A 6,623-nucleotide genomic window follows, 5' to 3' on the forward strand; every position below is an offset into this window, starting at 1 on the left:
CGCTTCTTTTGATGCAGCCCAGGATATGATTGGCCTTCTGGGCTGCGAGCGCACATTGCTGGCTCATGTCCAGCTTTTCATCCACCAGCATCTCCAAGTCCTTCTCGGCAGGGCTGCTCTCAATCCCTTCATCCCCCAGCCTGTGTTGATACTGGGGGTTGCCCCGACCCAGGTGCAGGAGCCTGCACTTGGCCTTGTTGAACGTCATGAGGTTCACACAGGCCCACTTCTCGAGCTTGTCCAGGTCCCTCTGGATGGCATCCCATCCCTCTGGCGTGTCGACCGCACCACTCAGCTTGGTGTCATCTGCAAACTTGCTGAGGGTGCACTCGATCCCACTGTCTATGTCATTGATGAAGATATTAAACAGTACTGATGAAGATTACACAGTACTATTAAACAGAAGTGCCGGTGTGGGATCTATGCCTTCTACACAGTGTCCCCAGAGCAGCCCCTGGTGTTTGTCTGACCATGCTCCCATGGCAAAGAACTTGAAAATAAAATGATTCAGCAAAAGTTTGGGCTGGTTTCTTTTGGTTGAAAGAAAACACAAAGAAAAGATAACAATTCAGAGGTTTGCTTTTGCAGTGAGGATGAATTGGCAGCAGGCTAAGTGCATTGAGCAGTAATTACAGTAAGACACAGAGCTTCTGTGCTAATGATCCCTTAAATTAATTTCCCATGTGACCTAATATAGGGCCAGGCATGCAGTTTCTGTGCTTGGTTGCTGCCCTCTCTTGGCAGCATGACCAGCCTCCAGGAGAGAAAGCAGAATGAAGGTTGTCAAGAAGAGAAAGCAGCAAACCACACTCACTCAGAGAATATGAGAGAAACAGTGTTGTTCCAAAGAAAAATGCAATCTTTTTCCACATTGGAAAAATTAGCCAGATCTGCTGTCTCTTCTAAAACAAGGCTCATTGACTCAGTATATGTGTGAGAAGGAGAATTGATCTGGGTGAGGAAACTGTATGTCACAGATAAACACCATCCATTCCTATACATCATTATATACACCTACCAACTACTGTACCCCTCCTCGCCCATAAAAGCAATTTTCTGAAAAACAGTGATGTTTTGTTTTTCAGTCCCTACAAGAATACTTGAGCAGACTTCCAAGGCATTGTCTCACTTTCCTTCTACAAAGATTTCTACCTGTAACGTCAGAAAGGCTGAAAGAGAACTGGATCCTGTGAGCCATAGTAATTCTTTGTGGGAAATAGGAGCTCCACTCTTCAGGACAAGTCTCCTTCCAGCTTTAACTTCAAGAAGGGGAGCCTGTGTCATTCAGGGTCCTATATGCAAAGTAAAGAAATGCATCCCACATAGCAGCTTACTATCAACTCTGTGTATACTCACATAGCTCGCTATAAGCCTGTGTGTGCACAGGCCGTGCACACAGGGCATCTGTTCTCTATGAGACTGCAAACAAGCAGCCATGTGATTACTCAGTGGGGAATGCTTTTTCACATGCAAGCCTTCAGTGTCTGTCTTATTCAATATCTCACCTACACATAAGACAAATTACCTTTTGTGTCTACACATACCTAACACCTGGCTTACGCTACTTGCTTGTACCAGCATGTATCTTTGCACTGGTAGCACTGGTACTCGGACCTCATCTTTTGGGTACTTCCTGCCCTTATCTTTCCTTGAGTCCTCCCTGCCTCCGTGCACACGAATGCTCTCACACACAGTGACAGGCAGGAGCAAGTTACGCCAGTGGAGAGAGCTGCTCTAACGCCACGTGCTCAATCAGCAGAGCGGATGTTCTGAGCAGATTTTGCTTAGCTTTCTCTGATAAGTCCTGCAGAATTAAAATCTACATTTCCCTTGGAAAACAAGGTTGTTAGCAAAGAACTAGACTGAAAAGCTGCTGACTCAGATTTGATTTACATCACGTGTTTGAGATCCGCACAGTCAGCAGCTGCACTCTGGTTCATATAATGGAAGAGCGTGTCTGTGCTCCGAGGCAGCCTGTTTTCTCCAGCAGCAAAGCTTGAAAGAGATCTGAGTTGGGCCTATGTTGTATTGGGTTCACATGACTGCAGGATTGCCTTCTGTGAGAAGGCACCAGGACCTGCTCCGACGTTGGACACAGTCAGTTCCAGCTGGTTCCCAGGCAGACCCACTGCTGACCAAAGCTGAGCCCATCCGTGAAGTTGGTAACGCCTCTTTGAGAATATGTGTAAGAAAGGGTAAAAACCGCTGCACAGCAGTTGGGAGAGAGGAGTGAGAATATGTGAGAGCAACAACTCTGCAGACACCAGGGTCAGTGAAGAAGGAGGGAGAGGAGGCACTCCAGGTGCCAGAGCAGAGATTCCCCTGCAGCCTGTGGAGGAGACCATGACGAGGCAGGTTGTCCCCCCGCAGCCCATGGAGACCATGGTGGAGCAGATATCCACACTGCAGCCTGTGGAGAACCCAACACCACAGCAGGTGGAGATACCCTGAAGGAAGCTGCAGCCTGTGGTGAGCCCACGCCAGAGCAGGTTTTCTGTTAGGAACTGCAGCCCATGGGGGTCCTGTGCTGGAGCAGGTTTATCCTGCAGGACCATACCCCGTAGAAAGAACCCACGCTTGAGCAGTTCTTGAAGAACTGCAGCCTGTGGGAAGGACCCACATTGGAGCAGTTCATGAAGGACTGGTGTTGGGTTGACGGTTGGACTCGATGATCTTAGAAGTCTCTTCCAACCTTAATGATTCTATGACTGTCTCCCATAGGAGGGACCTTATGCTGGAGCAAGGAAACAGCATGAGAAGGAAGGAGCAGCACAGGTGAAGTGTTATGAACTGACCCCAGCACCCATTCCCCATCCCCCTGTGCCACTCGGGGGGAGGAGGTAGAAGAGTCAGGAGTGAAGTTAAGTCTGGAAAGAAAAGGGAGGGGGTAAGGGAAAGGTGTTTTAAGTTTTGGGTTTTTTTCCTCACTATCCTACTCTATTTTTAATCGGCAATAAATTAATCTTCCTCAAGTTGAGTCTGTTTTGCCTGTGACGGAAACTGGTGAGGGATCACCCTATCCTTCTCTCAACCCACAAGCTCTTTCATCTTATTTTCCCCTCCTGCCTTGTTGAGGAGGGCAAGTGAGAGAGCAGCTGGGTGGGCATCTGGCAGCTAGCCAAGGCCAACCCACCACAGTCCTTTCTGGTACCCGAAGTGGGGCTGTCAAGGGATTCAAGGTAAGGACAATAACTGTGAGAGATAATGGGCAAAACTATGACTGGACATTGCCAGAAAGTGGAATAATTGTGGGGCATTTTTGTTGTTGTAATGTGGTGAAGGGACAAGGGGTGGGGTGTGTGTAAATTGTCCAACTTTGTCGGTGTTGTGATGATGTTATTTTGACTTCGGTGTGGGGAATTCTTTTTGTTGATGTAAGTGAAGTTTGTGAAGATTGTGTGATGAAGGGATGTTTTAATGATAATTCTTAAGTACGTGTTTCACAGAGGCGAAGGGTGGAATGTACTGGGTTTACATTAATGGGCCAGGAGGGCCCATGGGATTAAAATCCTGTTGGGGCAAAGCATGACACGGTCATGTCATGACTTAACAACTGTCAAAGGTCTGGTGACCAAAGTAGAGGTCGTCTCCACTGCAGCTCTGTCTGTCCTGGGCAGGCAGGTCCCTGGTGGTGCTTGGGAATAGCTGGACAGCCCACAGTTGTTGCTGACTCTTCACTTCTTTGCAGGTGCACCTTCTTTGCACAAGATGCCCTAGACACAGTGGTGGCAACAGAGGTCCATATGTCTCAAAGCATTTTGCAAGTGTATTAATTTTATTGAACAAGTTCTTATCATGATAAAACCCACCTTAAAGAAGAAACTCTCCTTGTCACAACTAATACAGGACTTGTGTGATCTCAGGGAAGTCTCAAGACAGAAATTTTCCCTCCTTTCTGACCTTTTTAGCCTACAAGTTTGGAGAAGGTCAGCAAAACCTCAGTCAATTTTGGGCTTGGGCTTGGATCTGGAACATTGCGCCTCAGCTACCTTAGAAATTGAGATACTTTATACCCTACGAAAATAATATTGTAATTTTTTTTTAAGGACACATGAAGCAAAATTTGAAAGAATGTATCACAGGCCAAAAAAACACAGCCAGGTCTCCTTAAAGCCTATAGCTTTTTCCTCAAGGACACAAACTTGTGAAATCAAAATGGAGCACTTCACTATTTAAAATGTCCAATAAACAGGGCAAGCAGCCTGAACTCTAGCTCGGTCTCATCCCTGAAAAAATATGTAAAATGATTGATGCCTCATTTTAGTTTTGAATGGAGATAAACTTCAGGTGACCTTTAGTGAAATATCCACGGAGGACCATGGAGGTCGTCCCATGGAGGATCCATTCCTCCATCTTGCTGGACAGTGGAGGCTTCAACCTTAAGAATCCCTTCCAGAAGTCCTACTTTGTGTCAACAGGAACATGTAGATCCTTGTCACTTTTGAATGAGGGGTATTTATTTCAGTGCCTAACTGTAGATCTCTAGAAGCCTCATTTCAGTCACTGTTTTTTTAATCTCACCATTTAGACCCTGCTGTCATGCAGATTCACATGCAGGGATAGTTGGGGTCAGTGGAGTGCTACCAGTTGCTCCATCAACTGTCCTCTGTTGGCAGAGAAACAGGATGACAGAGGTAGAAGTGTACTTTTCTCTGGCAGGCTCTGAGAAATGCTGGGTGGAAAAGAGGCTGCTAGGCTGCCTGGAAAAGGACAGCTTTTCACCCTGTGTGTGTGCACTCTGCTTTAGACAGGTCCCACTTGGTGTTACTCCCTTACTTTGCGCAGACCATTCTACAAACTTACTTGAGATGTAAAGTGATGCTACAGTATTATGAAGTCCACACTGTCCTGCTATCAGACCTTGTTAAACCAGATGAAAAGTTATAGAGGAGGGGAAAAAGAAAAAGAGATCAGCGATAAAATTCACTGAAGGCAAAGGAAGCTCCACATGAGCAGCCATTGGAGCAATCTGGACAAGGAAAGAAGTAAATGAAAGAGAAGATGAAACGATGCAGAATAAAAATTTATAAAGCAGAGGAAGCAGCTGCAGTATTCACCCCAGCTGAAGAAGGAAATTAACATTTCACCACCAGTGGTGCCCACCAGGTTCTTCTTTTGGGTTGGGATGACTTCTCCCACCTCTAAAATTTTGTCCCTCGATGGAATCTGAGTATGGGGAATATTTTCTCATATTCCCAGTGTACTCGTTTACCCAGTATATTCTTCGTGCTGGGCTATAACTGTCTCCACTTCTAAATGTACTTCAGGCTACCTAGGAGACTTTTACTGCCCATTTCCATTCCCTTAGCATTTCCAAGGATGTTAAAATAATATTGCAGACAACTATATCAGAAATACACATTTGCTTTAGCCTTTTCTTTTTTAACTGTTTTTGCAACCACAGCATGGCAGCCAAACTTTTTAAGAGAATATTGCTTAAAAAACTGGATTTAGAGAACTGCACAACCACTTCAAGAAGGCATGACTTTCAGTCATGGCATGCAGTGCTGTTTTGGGACAACTTGCACACAGCACTGAGTACATCCTTTCAGCTGCTCTCCCTGCTGAGCTACTGCACAAGCTTGCACCTTTTGTCCCTGCACTGTGTGTCTGTGTTTGTGTGCCCTTGTGAGTGTGTGTGCCTGTCCATGTTTGTGTCTTGTGTGTCTGCACAGCACACTTTTTGCGTGCTGTCCTCCAGGTGGTTACAATCTGCTCCTGGGCTTGCTGCAGAAGATGGGTTAATGACTTGAAGAAGTAATTCGGTAACTCATTTCCACTGAATCATAATGCCTGAGCATAATGTTGATACCTAAACTAACTTTAAAATAGATAGATTTATTGCTAAGCACAGTTGACAGCCTGACTAGGCTTCCAAAAATCTGTCTCCACAGGACTAGATCGGTGCCATGGTCCATTTGGACCTCTCAAATTTACAGGACAACGTACTCTGCAAATGAAACTTTAGTTTATGAGCTCATTAAGACAGAAAACAAACAAACACAACAAACAAGGGCTCAATCCCCTTTACACAGACTAGTCTATCATGTGAATTCACTAATTCATCACTTAAGTCATGAGGTTTCTCACTCACAACTCCTCTAATTCATAACCTGCAACTCACAACTTATAACTTGTGACTCATGCACCTATGAATAAAATTTTTACCTAGCTGACAGTGAGAGTGCTCATCCTTCCTTCTCTGTCATGGTGTCGGCATCCCCTGTATCACACCAGGAAGCACAAAAGCCTTAGCAATCCAGCTGCTGTTGGATCTGCTTCAAAAGCTTTTTCGGTAGGCTGATGTTTTTACACCTTCCAGCTTGGAAATTTGGTCTATATCATTTCCATGAGTTTGCAGATTCTGAAGAAACTGCCAAACAATCAATGTGCAAAGATGATGGCTGCAGGAGACAGCAAGCTGCAGGTGATAATGGCTATATAATGGCCTTTTAGCTATTTTTGGCCACCTGTCCTGCCACCTGTTGCTCTTGCTTTGACTTAATGGTGCTGCTCCCGACACACATCAGGCCTTAGCACGAGCTGGGTTAGCCAAAAATCTGAGCAGGACTTGAGCAGCATTGAGTCACAGTCAGGAGCCCCTCTTCAGGAAGGGACACAAT

Source organism: Aptenodytes forsteri, unplaced genomic scaffold, assembly GCF_000699145.1.
Source record: "Aptenodytes forsteri isolate BGI_AS27 unplaced genomic scaffold, ASM69914v1 Scaffold69, whole genome shotgun sequence".
Classification (NCBI taxonomy): Eukaryota; Metazoa; Chordata; class Aves; order Sphenisciformes; family Spheniscidae; genus Aptenodytes; species Aptenodytes forsteri.